This window comes from Salvelinus fontinalis, chromosome 27, assembly GCF_029448725.1.
Source record: "Salvelinus fontinalis isolate EN_2023a chromosome 27, ASM2944872v1, whole genome shotgun sequence".
Lineage (NCBI taxonomy): Eukaryota > Metazoa > Chordata > Actinopteri > Salmoniformes > Salmonidae > Salvelinus > Salvelinus fontinalis.
This window is the reverse complement of record NC_074691.1, coordinates 2154911-2170299: the sequence shown is the minus strand read 5'-3', so window position 1 is coordinate 2170299 and position 15389 is coordinate 2154911.

Here is a 15389-nt window from a genome sequence, read left to right as displayed (position 1 = left end):
CTGGCAAATGCAGTAAAGTGCTGTTTGAATGAACACTTACGAGCTTGCTGATGCCTACCACCGCTCAGTCAGACTGCTCTATCAAATAGGAGCCTTTGGTCATTAATATGGTCAAATCCGGAAACTATAATTTCGAAAACAAAACGTTTATTCTTTCAGTGGAATACGGAACCGTTCCATATTTTACCGAACGGGTGGCAACCCTAAATCTAAATATTGCTGTTACATTGCACAACCTTCAATATTATGTCAGAATTATGTAAAATTCTGGAAAATTAATTATGATCTTTGTTAGGAAGAAATGGTCTTCACACAGTTCGCAACGAGCCAGGTGGCCAAAACTGCTGCATATACTCTGACTCTGCTTGCACTGAACGCAAGAGAAGTTACATAATTTCCCTAGTTAACTTCTTATGGCTGAAGGGGCAGTATTGAGTAGCTTGGATGAAAGGTGCACAGAGGTGCCCATATTAAACGGCCTGCTCCTCATTCCCAGTTGCTAATATATGCATATCATTATTCATATTGGATATAAAACACTCTGAAGTTTCTAAAACTGTTTGAATTATGTCTGTGAGTATAACAGAACTCATATGGCAGGCAAAAACCTGAGAAGTTCCGCTTCCTGTTTGGATATTTTCTGGGGGTGCCAGATTTTCAACCAAGCTCTCATTGAAAATACAGAGAGATATGGATGGGTTTTCACTTCCTACGGCTTCCACTAGATGTCAACAGTCAATAGAACTTTGTCTGACGACTCCAATGTGAATTGGGGCCGAAGGAGACAGGAATAAGTAATCACTTCCATGAGGTGCCCACGCATTGAAGTGGCGCGTTCACGTGAGAGTGAGCTCCGTTCCATCGGTCAATTGAAGTCGATGTAATTCTCCGGTTGGAACGTTATTCAAGTTGTATGTTAACAACATTTTAAAGATTGATTCAGTACATCGTTTGACATGTTTCTACTGACTGTAACGGAACTTTTGGACATTTCGTCACGTTATAGTGGACGCGCTTTGAGACTTTGGTTAGGGTGTTTGGTAAACAATTCGAAAGTAGCTAATTGGACATAAATAACGGACATTATCGAACAAATCAAGCATTTATTGTGGACCTGGGATTCCTAGGATTGCATTCTGATGAAGTTCATCAAAGGTAAGGAAACATTTATCATGTATTTTCTGGTTTCTGTTGAGTCCAACATGGCGGCTAATTTGGCTATTGTTCTGAGTTCCGTCTCAGATTATTGCATGGTTTATTTTTCCGTAAAGTTTTTTTGAAATCTGACACAGCGGGTGCATTAAGGAGAGGTATATCTATAATTCCATGTGTATAACTTGTATTATCATCTACATTTATGATGAGTATTTCTGTTGAAACGATGTGGCTATGCAAAATCACTTGATGTTTTTGGAACTAGTGAATCTAACGCACCAATGTAAACTCAGATATTTTTCTATAAATATAAACTTTATCAAACAAAACATGCATGTATTGTGTAACATGAAGTCCTATGAGCGTCCTCTGATGAAGACAATCAAAGGTTAGTGATTAATTTTATCTCTATTTCTGTTTTTTGTGAAAGCTATCTTTAACTAACTTTAACTAACTTTAACTAACTTTAACTACATCCGGTTTGTAGCGAGCGGTCGCATTCGCATTCGCTCCGCAGGTAGTATAACTTTTCATTACATTTCATTATAGTACAACGGTTTGATTAGTCTAACCTTAACAATTTCTTCTTAGCTAGCTACATAGCCGTCTTTGTATCAAAGATAATTGCGTAATTATCGTATTTCGTCGTCCTATCGTAGCCCACACTGCTATCTGCCCAGCAGTTAGCCAGCTAGCAAACGTCCACCGTCTACCGAATAGTAGTATAACTTTTCATTACATTTCATTACATTTCAACGGTTTGATTTGTCTAATCTTAGCAACTTCTTCTTAGCTAGCTACATAGCCGTCTTTGTATCAAAGATAATTGCGTAATTATCGTATTTCGTCGTCCTAGCGCAGTCTACACTGCTATCTGCCCAGCAGCTAGCCAGCTAGCCAGCTAGCAAGCTAGCAAACGTCCACCGTCTACCGAATAGCAGCACTGTAGAAACTATTACACTCAACGGAACGACTTGTTTAGTGTAGTGTTAGCTAGCTACATAGTTGTCTTTGCTGTCTTCGTATCCAAGATAATTGGGTAGTTCAGAGTGTGTAGTTCTAGAGTGATTATCTTAATTTACCGAGGTTAGCTAGCCAGCTATTTGTCGTCCTTAACGTAGGAAACACTGCTAGCTAGCCAACAGCTAGCCAACGTCTACCGAATAGAACTTCCGCACTCAACAACCCGGTCGCATTCCGCTGCTCCACAGGTAGTATCACATTTTCATTTCATTACAGTACAACGGTTTGATTTGTTAGCTAGCTAGTCTAGAGCGATTTTCTAGGTTAGCTAGCCAGCTATTGTCGTTCTTTTAACGCAACGTAACGTAATCAACACTGCTAGCTAGCCAGCTAGCCACCGAATAGCAGCACTGTAGCAGCACTGTAGAAACTATTACACTCAACGGAACGACTTGATTAGTGTAGTGTCAACAACGCAGCCACTGCCAACTAGCCTACTTCAGCAGTACTGTATCAGTTTAATCATTTTAGTCAATAAGATTCTTGCTACGTAAGCTTAACTTTCTGAACATTCGAGACGTGTAGTCCACTTGTCATTCCAATCTCCTTTGCATTAGCGTAGCCTCTCCTGTAGCCTGTCAACTATGTGTCTGTCTATCCCTGTTCTCTCCTCTCTGCACAGACCATACAAACGCTTCACACCGCGTGGCCGCGGTGGTCCCAGCGCGCACGACCCACGTGGAGTTCCAGGTCTCCGGTAGCCTCTGGAACTGCCGATCTGCGGCCAACAAGGCAGAGTTCATCTCAGCCTATGCCTCCCTCCAGTCCCTCGACTTCTTGGCACTGACGGAAACATGGATCACCACAGATAACACTGCTACTCCTACTGCTCTCTCTTCGTCCGCCCACGTGTTCTCGCACACCCCGAGAGCAGCTGGTCAGCGGGGTGGTGGCACCGGGATCCTCATCTCTCCCAAGTGGTCATTCTCTCTTTCTCCCCTTACCCATCTGTCTATCGCCTCCTTTGAATTCCATGCTGTCACAGTTACCAGCCCTTTCAAGCTTAACATCCTTATCATTTATCGCCCTCCAGGTTCCCTCGGAGAGTTCATCAATGAGCTTGATGCCTTGATAAGCTCCTTTCCTGAGGACGGCTCACCTCTCACAGTTCTGGGCGACTTTAACCTCCCCACAACTACCTTTGACTCAGTCCTCTCTGCCTCCTTCTTTCCACTCCTCTCCTCTTTTGACCTCACCCTCTCACCTTCCCCCCCTACTCACAAGGCAGGCAATACGCTTGACCTCATCTTTACTAGATGCTGTTCTTCCACTAACCACATCGCAACTCCCCTCCAAGTCTCCGACCACTACCTTGTATCCTTTTCCCTCTCGCTCTCATCCAACACTTCCCACACTGCCCCTACTCGGATGGTATCGCGCCGTCCCAACCTTCGCTCTCTCTCCCCCGCTACTCTCTCCTCTTCCATCCTATCATCTCTCCCCTCTGCTCAAACCTTCTCCAACCTATCTCCTGATTCTGCCTCCTCAACCCTCCTCTCCTCCCTTTCTGCATCCTTTGACTCTCTATGTCCCCTATCCTCCAGGCCGGCTCGGTCCTCCCCTCCCGCTCCGTGGCTCGACGACTCATTGCGAGCTCACAGAACAGGGCTCCGGGCAGCCGAGCGGAAATGGAGGAAAACTCGCCTCCCTGCGGACCTGGCATCCTTTCACTCCCTCCTCTCTACATTTTCCTCTTCTGTCTCTGCTGCTAAAGCCACTTTCTACCACTCTAAATTCCAAGCATCTGCCTCTAACCCTAGGAAACTCTTTGCCACCTTCTCCTCCCTCCTGAATCCTCCTCCCCCTCCCCCCCCCCTCCTCCCTCTCTGCAGATGACTTCGTCAACCATTTTGAAAAGAAGGTCGACGACATCCGATCCTCGTTTGCTAAGTCAAACGACATCGCTGGTTCTGCTCACACTGCCCTACCCTGTGCTCTGACCTCTTTCTCCCCTCTCTCTCCAGATGAAATCTCGCGTCTTGTGACGGCCGGCCGCCCAACAACCTGCCCGCTTGACCCTATCCCCTCCTCTCTTCTCCAGACCATTTCCGGAGACCTTCTCCCTTACCTCACCTCGCTCATCAACTCATCCCTGACCGCTGGCTACGTCCCTTCCGTCTTCAAGAGAGCGAGAGTTGCACCCCTTCTGAAAAAACCTACACTCGATCCCTCCGATGTCAACAACTACAGACCAGTATCCCTTCTTTTTTTTCTCTCCAAAACTCTTGAACGTGCCGTCCTTGGCCAGCTCTCCTGCTATCTCTCTCAGAATGACCTTCTTGATCCAAATCAGTCAGGTTTCAAGACTAGTCATTCAACTGAGACTGCTCTTCTCTGTATCACGGAGGCGCTCCGCACTGCTAAAGCTAACTCTCTCTCCTCTGCTCTCATCCTTCTAGACCTATCGGCTGCCTTCGACACTGTGAACCATCAGATCCTCCTCTCCACCCTCTCCGAGTTGGGCATCTCCGGCGCGGCCCACGCTTGGATTGCGTCCTACCTGACAGGTCGCTCCTACCAGGTGGCGTGGCGAGAATCTGTCTCCTCACCACGCGCTCTCACCACTGGTGTCCCCCAAGGCTCTGTTCTAGGCCCTCTCCTATTCTCGCTATACACCAAGTCACTTGGCTCTGTCATAACCTCACATGGTCTCTCCTATCATTGCTATGCAGACGACACACAATTAATCTTCTCCTTTCCCCCTTCTGATGACCAGGTGGCGAATCACATCTCTGCATGTCTGGCAGACATATCAGTGTGGATGACGGATCACCACCTCAAGCTGAACCTCGGCAAGACGGAGCTGCTCTTCCTCCCGGGGAAGGACTGCCCGTTCCATGATCTCGCCATCACGGTTGACAACTCCATTGTGTCCTCCTCCCAGAGCGCTAAGAACCTTGGCGTGATCCTGGACAACACCCTGTCGTTCTCAACTAACATCAAGGCGGTGGCCCGTTCCTGTAGGTTCATGCTCTACAACATCCGCAGAGTACGACCCTGTCTCACACAGGAAGCGGCGCAGGTCCTAATCCAGGCACTTGTCATCTCCCGTCTGGATTACTGCAACTCGCTGTTGGCTGGGCTCCCTGCCTGTGCCATTAAACCCCTACAACTCATCCAGAACGCCGCAGCCCGTCTGGTGTTCAACCTTCCCAAGTTCTCTCACGTCACCCCGCTCCTCCGCTCTCTCCACTGGCTTCCAGTTGAAGCTCGCATCCGCTACAAGACCATGGTGCTTGCCTACGGAGCTGTGAGGGGAACGGCACCTCAGTACCTCCAGGCTCTGATCAGGCCCTACACCCAAACAAGGGCACTGCGTTCATCCACCTCTGGCCTGCTCGCCTCCCTACCACTGAGGAAGTACAGTTCCCGCTCAGCCCAGTCAAAACTGTTCGCTGCTCTGGCACCCCAATGGTGGAACAAACTCCCTCACGACGCCAGGACAGCGGAGTCAATCACCACCTTCCGGAGACACCTGAAACCCCACCTCTTTAAGGAATACCTAGGATAGGATAAAGCAATCCTTCTGACCCCCCCCCCCCCCCCCCTTAAAAGATATTGATGTACTATTGTAAAGTGGCTGTTCCACTGGATGTCATAAGGTGAATGCACCAATTTGTAAGTCGCTCTGGATAAGAGCGTCTGCTAAATGACTTAAATGTAAATGTAAATGTAATCTTTCGCTGGAAAAATGGCTGTGCTTATTGTGGTTTTGTGGTGACCTAACATAATCGTTTGTAGTGCTTTCGCTGAAAAGCCTATTTGAAATCGGACGCTTTGGTGGGATTAACAACAAGATTACCTTTAAAATGATATAAGGCACATGAATGTCTGAGGAATTTTAATTGTGAGATTTCTGTTTTTTGAATTTGGCGCCCTGCACTGTCACTGGCTGCTGTCATATCGATCCCGGTGACAGGTTGCAGCCATAAGAAGTAAAATATTGCCTGCTAACATGCATTTATTTTAACTAAATATGCAGGTTTAAAAAAATATACTTCTGTGTATTGATTTTAAGGAAGGCATTGATGTTTATGGTTAGGTACATTTGTGCAACGATTGCGCTTTTTTCGCGAATGTGCTTTTGTTAAATCATCACCCGTTTGGTGAAGTTGAAGTAGGCTGTGATTTGATGATAAATTAACAGGCACCACTTTGATTATATGCAACGCAGGACAAGCTAGTTAATCTAGTAATATCATCAACCATGTGTAGTTAATTTGTGATTATGTGAAGATTGATTGATAGTTTTTTATAAGATAAGTATAATGTTAGCTAGCAACTAAGCTTGGGTCCTTGCAGCCACAAGGTCCTTTTGATGCTACACTCGCGTAACAGGTGGTCAGCCTGCCACGCAGTCTCCTCGTGGATTGCTATGTAATCGGCCATAATCGGCGTCCAAATAGGCTGATTACCGATTGTTATGAAAACTTGAAATTGGCCCTAATTAAGTGCCATTAATCGGTTGACCTCTTGTTTAGAGGCCATGACTATTTTCTTGGATGTGTAGAGAGATAAAGGATTAAAAAACTTGAGTGTCTCCATTGATCCTTGGTCCTGGCGGAGCTTTGGAGAAATAGGCAGATTCAAAGAGGAGTATGTAATTTGCTTTCTAATGTTCATGATCTTTTCATTGAAGAAGTTCATGAATTCATCACTGCTGAAGTGAAAGCCATCCTCTCTTGTTGAATGCTGCTTTTTAGTTAGCTTTGCGAGTATCAAAAATACATTTTGGATTGTTCTTATTCTTCTCAATTAGGTTGAAAAAAATAGGATGATCGAGCAGCAGTGAGGGCTCTTAGATATTGCGTGGTACTCTCCAACCTTGTCGGAAGACTTCCAGTTTGGTGGAGCTTAATTTCCCTTCCAATTTTCTGGAAGATTGCTTCAGGGCTTCAGTATTTTCTGTATACCAGGGAGCAAATTTCTTGTGACAAATGTTTTTTGTTTTTAGGTTTGAGACTGCATCTAGGGTATTACGCAAAGTTAAATTTAGATCCTTAGTTTGGTGCTTAATAACCTTTGTAAAAATGTCGTTCCCAAATTAAACTGCCTCGTACTCAATTCTTGCTCGTACAATATGCATATTATTATTACTATTGGATAGAAAACACTCTCTAGTTTCTAAAACTGAATTATATCTGTGAGTAAAACAGAACTCGAGTTGGAGCAATTTTCCTATGAGGAAGTGAGAAATCTGAAATCTGCAGGCTGTTCTGAGGTCAGTTTATTAATTTGCATGTCTTCTATTGGTTGAGATGCACTGCATACGCCTTCCCCTGGATGTCAGCAAATAGTGAGAATTGGAATGGAGTTGCTAGGCAGATCTGAGGCCTTATAAATGGGCTGGTAACGTGGGGTCCTCTCTTTCCTTCCTTCGCCATGACGCAAGACAGACCTCAGGATGGCGTTCTAGAAAGCTCCCGTTATAGCCCTTAGATATATCCGGCTCTGATTTTATTCGATATAGGTGTTAAAGACATCATAATGTTGTTATTTTAAACCGAGTTATATCAGTTTATATCAGTATATTGCGATTTTCGGGTATTTATTTGTGCTGCGTTCTAGTGAGTTGGGCACGTCTGGGCCACATGGCTAATGTTTACTGCTAATTCCAAAGTTGAAGGCGACAATCTACAACCGAGCAACGATTCTTTTGGACAAAGGACAACTTGCCCAAGATTCTGATGGGAGCTCATCAAAAAGTAAGAACTATTTATGATGTTAATTCGTTGTTCTGTTGAAAAATGTAAAACTCATATTCCGCCATTAATTTCGGTGCGGTCTCGCTTTAACGCACGCTGTATGTCGTAGTATCGTTCATTTTAAAAATCTAACACAGCGATTGCATTAAGAACTAATGTATCTTTCATTTGCTGTACAACCTGTATTTTTTAGTCAAGTTTATGATTAGTTACTGATTAGATTAGGTGCCTCTCCCAAGATTTCTCCCGACATATTGTTGGCAGCTTGGCTACTATTCTCATTGTATAACTACGATTTGTGCCGCTAAATATGCACATTTTCGAACAAACTCTATATGTATTGTGTAATATGATGTTATAGGACTGTCATCTGAAGAAGTTTGAGAAGGTTAGTGAAAAAATTAATATATTTTGCTGGTTTATTCGTTATCGCTATTGTTGACTTCAATCAATGCTGTTGTGTGGTTGGCTATTGTAGTAAGCTAATATAATGCTATATTGTGTTTTCGCTGTAAAACACTTAAAAAATCTGAAATATTGGCTGGATTCACAAGATCTTTGTCTTTCATTTGCTGTACGCTCTGTATTTTTCATAAATGTTTTATGATGAGTATTTTGGTAATTCACGTTGGTCTCTGTAGTTATTCTAGTTGCTTTGGTGAGAGTTGTGATGGTGGCTGCAATGTAAAACTATGATTTATACCTGAAATATGCACATTTTTCTAACAAAACATATGCTATACAATAAATATGTTATCAGACTGTCATCTGATGAAGTTGTTTCTTGGTTAGTGGCTATTTATATCTTTATTTGGTCGAAATTGTGATAGCTACCTATGCAGGAAAAAAATGGTGGGAAAAAAAAGTTGTGTCTTTTGCTATCGTGGTTAGCTAATAGATTTACATATTGTGTCTTCCCTGTGAAACATTTTAAAAATCAGAAATGATGGCTGGATTCACAAGATGTGTATCTTTCATCTGGTGTCTTGGACTTGTGATTTAATGATATTTAGATGCTAGTATTTACTTGTGACGCTATGCTAGGCTATGCTAGTCAGCTTTTTTACTGATGGGGGTGCTCCCGGATCCGGGATTGTGTGCAAGTAGAATTAACTGATTTTTGTACTCTGACATCCTTGGGTAGGTGGGGGGAGTCTGGAAGGGCATCTAAGAATCTTTGGGTTGTCTGAGAATTTATAACACAGCTTTTGATGATCCTTGGTTGGGGTCTGGGCATATTATTTGTTGTGATTGCAAACATAATAGGATCGTGGTCTGATAATCCTGGACTATGAGCAGAAACATTTAAATCCACAATATTTATTCCACGGGACAAAACTAGGTCCAGGGTATGACTGTGGCAATGAGTAGGTCCGGAGACGTTGGACAAAACCCAGTGAGTCGATGATGCTTTTTGGAGTGGATCTGTGGACTTCTCCATGTGAATATTAAAGTCACCAAAATGTGAACATTATCTGCCATGACTACAAAGTCCAATAGAAATTCAAGGAACTCAGTGAGGAACGATGTATACGGCCCAGGAGGCCTGTAAACAGTAGCTATAAAAAGTGATTGAGTAGGCTGCATAGATTTCATGACTAGAAGCTCTTGGTATATATTGAAATTTGGTATTGTAAATGTCAACAACACCTCCGCCTTTGCGGGATGCGCTGGGGATATGGTCACTAGTATAACCATTTAACACAGTAAATTTAGTCAGGCCAGTCACATCAAGATTATGATCAGTGATTAGTTCATTGATTATGACTGTCTTGGAAGTGAGCTGTCAGGCTGCCTGACAGCCTGCTGCCTGGCCTGCACCCTAATATATTATGGAGCTAGAGGAGTTAGAGCCCGGTCTATGTTGATAGATAGATAAGAGCACCCCTCCAGCTAGGATGGAGTCCGTCACTCCCCAGCAGGCCAGGCTTGGTCCTGTTTGTGGGTGAGTCCCAGAAAGAGGGACAATTAGCTACAAATTCGATGATTGGAGAGGGGCAGAAAACAGTTTTCAACCAGCGATTGAGTTGTGAGACTCATCACTGACCCTAAGTGGGAGGGGGCCAGAGACAATTACTCGATGCAGACACATCTTTCTAGCTAATTTTCACGCTGAAGATATGTTGTGCTTGGTGACCTCTGACTGTTTCATCCTAACATCGTTGGTGCCAACGTCGATAACAATATCCCTATACTCTCTACACTCGCCAGTTTTAGCCTTAGCCAACACCATCTTCAGATTAGCCTTAACGTCGGTAGCCCTGCCCCCCGGTAAACAGTGTATGATCGCTGGGTGATTATTTTTAAGTCTAATATTGCGGGTAATGGAGTCGGCAATGACTAGGGTTTTCAATTTGTCAGAGCTAATGGTGGGAGGCTTCGGAGTCTCAGACCTGGTAACGGGTGGAGGAGAGACCTGAGAAGGCTCGGCCTCTGACTCTGACTTGTTGTTTAATGTGGAGAACCGTTTGAAAGTTTCTGTCGGCTGAATAAGTGACACCAGTTGAGCACCGTGACAGCATTTCTTTCCAGAACCCTTGAGAAAATTGTCAGGCTGCGGGGACTGTGCGAGGGGATTTATACTACTATCTGTACTTACTAGTGGCACAGACGCTGTTTCATCCTTTCCTACACTTAAATTTCCCCTTGCCTAACGATTGCATCTGAAGCTGTGCTTGAAACACAGCTATCCTCACCATAAGGCGATAGTTCTCCTGTCTCAGCCTTCAGTATTTATGCTGCAATAGTTTATGTGTCGGGTGGCTAGGGCCATTCTGTTATATCTGGAGTATTTCTCATGTCTTATCCAGTGTCCTGTGTGAATGTAAGTATGCTTCGTCTAATTCTCTCTCTTATTTCTCTCTTTCTCTCTCTCTTCTCTCAGTGGACCTGAGCCCTAGGACCTGTTGTTGTTTTGGACTCTCTCTCTACCACACCTGCGGTCTCTAACTCTGTATGATCGGCTATGAAAAGCCAATTGACATTTACTCCTGAGGTGCTGACTTGCTGCACCCTCGACAACTACTGTGATTATTATTATTTGACCATGCTGGTCATTTATGAACATTTGAACATTTTGGCCATGTTCTGTTATAATCTCCACCCGGCACAGCCAGAAGAGGACTGGCCACCCCTCATAGCCTGGTTCCTCTCTAGGTTTCTTCCTAGGTTCCGGCCTTTCTAGGGTGTATTTCCTAGCCACCGTGCTTCTACACCGGCATTGCTTGCTGTTTGGGGTTTTAGGCTGGATTTCTGTACAGCACTTTGAGATATCAGCTGATGTAAGAAGGGCTATATAAATAAATTTGATTTGATTTGATAGAGCATGTTTGGGATGCTCTGGATCGACGTGTATGACAGAGTGTTCCAGTTCCCACCAATATCCAACAACTTCACACAGCCATTGAAGAGTACTGGGACAACATTCCTCAGGCAACTGTCAACAGCCTGATGAACTCTATGCAAAGGAGATGTGTCACGCTACATGAGGCAAATGGTGGTCACACCAGATACTGACTGGATTTTTGATCCACGTCCCTACCTTTTTTTAAGGTATCTGTGACAAACAGACGCATATCAGTATTCCCAGTCATGTGAAATCCATAGATTAGGGCCTAAGGAATTTATTTCAATTGACTGATTTCCTTATATGAACTGTAACTCAGTAAAATCTTTTAAATAGTTGCATGTTACGTTTATATTTCTGTTCAGTGTAGATATCATTTTGGTATAATGGAGGGTTTAATCCATTTTAGAATAAGGCTGTAACATAACAAAATGTGGAAAAAGTCAAAGGGTCTGAATACTTTCCGAATGCACTGTAGATTCTTCCCCGCTGTTTCCTGAAGCCCCCACAAGTCTAGAAGCGGTCTAGCTAACGCATTAGCTAGCGAAGTGCTAATTACGTTTACTTATTTTGAGATATCAATGCCATACTTAACATGGTTCATCATGGTAATGTCTTTGATGACCCTAAAAGTTCCAAGTTGATAGGCCATTGTGAAGTGGATTTACAAAGGATTTAAATGGATATGTAATAATTCAGCCATAATCAATCCCTTAGCTTTTCTCATACTAAGTTAAGTGATGTACCATGGGACTACATACCATTTGGTGTTATTTGGACTTATGGTTCATGAGAAGAAGCCTTACAAAGGTTTTCAAACATTTCCAAGATGGAGGAAAATCTATCTTGACGGACGGTTCAGAATTAGGAAAAACACCTACATACAACGTTTTAAGTCTCTCAAGCAGGGCAGCGGATATGAGTGAGACTGCTTAAAACAGCACCATCTATAGGCCAATTGGTGCCATTATTTTTGACCAAGTAACTCATAGACTCTAGTTTCTGTGTGCCCAAATAGTTACAAATCTATGCTTGAGTTATTTGTCCATGTCAAGGAAAAAAATGATCTAAGAAAAACAATGGGTTTCACAGTTATACTGTGAACTCCTAATAAGGGGACTACTGTCTGCCATCACTTTGACCGACTATCTTTAAGAAACAGTGACAAGAAACCAACCAAACTTGGATTAGGTAGAGGTTAAACCAGATATTATTTTGGGTTTATAGGAGAGCAGGACAGATGTAATTAACGCTATTACCTTTATGACAATGCGGAGTGACAGGGTTTAATTTTGGGAAGTAACCTCTGTCTTGTTATTTGTTCTAATCCTCACATTCTTGGTCACTCAGTGTAGTCAGTAAATATCCCAAATATTGTCCTACAGTATCTGTCTATTTCTAAGTCAAAAATATTGGTCTTGAATGAGTGTCTACATGTATTTTATGAATTATTGCACATGTTAAAGGCCTGTGTTTTTGATTCCCACCAGCATTGGTATAAGAAAGATGATGCAACACAGTGCCTAAATGTTTAATGGGGTTGGAGAGAGGCAGATTTCAACTGCAATAGATTAATAATAATCTGTTTGTGTGACATAGGGATATGAAGGTTCGGATAGCTTTTTTCCCTTAATAAATAAAATGATCACTTAAAAACTGCATTTTGTGTTTACTTGGGTTATCTTTGTGTAATATTAATATGGCTGCAATCCCGTTGACGGGATCGTTATGACAACAGCCAGTGAAAGTGCAGGGCGCCAAATTCAATCAACAGAAATCTCATAATTAAAATTCCTCAAACATACATGTATCTTATATCATTTTAAAGGTAATATTGTTGTTAATCCCACCAACGTGTCCGATTTTAAATAGGCTTTACAGCGAAAGCACCACAAACGATTAGGTTAGGTCACCGCAAAATCACAGAAAAACACAGCCATTTTTCCAGCCAAAGACAGGAGTCACAAAAAGCAGAAATATAGATCAAATGTATCACTAACCTTTGATGATCTTCATCAGATGACACTCATAGGACTTCTTGTTACACAATACATATATGTTTTGTTCGATAAAGTTCATAGTTATATCCAAAAACCTCAGTTTACATTGGCGTCATGTTCAGAAATGCCTCCACAATATCCAGAGAAATTGCAGAGCCACGTCAAGTAACATAAATACTCATCATAAACTTTGATGAAAGATACATGATTTACATAGAATTAAAGGACACTTGTTCTTAATGCAACCGCTGTTTCAGATATCAAAAAGCTTTACGGCAAAAGCACAATATTCAATAATCTGAGAACAGCGTTCAGCCACAAAAGGAAGCCATACAGTTACCCGCCAAATTGTGCAGTCAACAAAACTCATAAATAGTATTATAAATCTTCACTTACCTTTGCTGATCTTCGTCGGAATGCACTCCCAGGACGCCCACTTCCACAAGAAATGTTCGTTTTGTTCAGTAATGTCCATCATTTATGTCCAAATAGCTATTTTTGTTAGCGTATTTGGTAAACAAATCCAAAGTTAGGAAGCACGTTCACTAAAAGCAGACGAAATGTCAAAAAGTTCCGTAACAGTCAGTAGAAACATGTCAAACGATGTATTGAAGCAATCTTTAGAATGTTTTTAACACAAATCTTGAATAACATTCCAACCGGAGAATTCCATTGACTTCAGATTTGCGATGGAACAGAGCTCCCTCTCATGTGAACGCGCATGGTCAGAGCATGGTCAGGTCATGGTAGACCTGACTCATTCCTGTCTCCTTCGGCCCCACTTCACAGTAGAGGCATCAGACAAGGTTCTACAGACTGTTGACATTTAGTGGAAGCCGTAGGAAGTCCAAACTGATCTATATCCCACTGTGTATTCAATAGGGGCTGGGTTGAAAATCGACCAACCTCAGATTTCCCACTTCCCGTTTGGCTTTCTTCTCAGGTTTTTGCCTGCCATATGAGTTCTGTTATACTCACAGACATCATTCAAACAGTTTTAGAAACTTCAGAGTGTTTTCTATCCAATACTAATAATAATATGCATATATTAGCACTTGGGACTGAGGAACAGGCAGTTTACTCTGGGCACCTCTGTGCACCTTTCATCCAAGCTACTCAATACTGCCCCTGCAGCCATAAGAAGTTAACATTTGTTTGATCTGAAACATTTAAGTGTGACAAATGTGCAAAAAAATAAGATATCAGGAAGGGGGCAAATACTTTTTCACAGCACTGTAAATTGTCTGTTCTATAAACATTTATCTATGGCCTCTATTCCATTGTATTATTATATTCAGTGTGTCCTATGATTAGGCTATTTGACTGACAAAAACGCAGGTTGACATTTTATTGGGATGAGTCTTGTTCTTGAGGCAGAACTGAGCGATTTCTGCTAGATGTATCATGACTAAAGGTGAGACCCGGATGCAGACACAGGAGGCAGATGGAGTCTTACAATATTTATTAATCCAATAGGGGAAGGCAAGAGAATGGTCGTGGACAGGCAAAAGGGTCAAAACTAGTTTAGAGTCCAAAAGGTACCGAAGGGCAGGCAAAATCAAGGTCAGGCCAGGCAGGATGATCAGGCAGGCGGGAAAGAAGTCCAGTCAGGCAGGGGACAAAACCGGGAGGACTATCAAAAAGAGAATAGCTGTCACGTTCGCTGGAATAATTATCGGACCAAACTGCAGCGCGATATGGTTTCCACATAATATTTATTTGAAAACGCACAAAACAACAAAGAAAGAATGAAACAAACCACAAACCATGACTACAGAGGTGCCACGTGCACAAACTCAAAACAATATCCCATAAAACACAGGTGGAAAAAATGCATCTTAAATATGATCCCCAATTAGAGACAACGATAACCAGCTGCCTCTAATTGGGAACCATATCAAGCACACCAACCTAGAAATATGAAAACTAGAATACCCACATAGAAATAATAAACTAGAATACAACATAGACATACATATACTAAATCACCCCCTAGTCACGCCCTGACCTACTATACCATAGAGAAACAATGGTTCTCTATGGTCAGGGTGTGACAATAGCAAAAGGAGTACGGAAAAACACACTGGTTGACTTGACTAACATACAAGAGGAACTGGCACAAAGAGACAGGAAACACAGGGATAAATACACTGGGGAAAA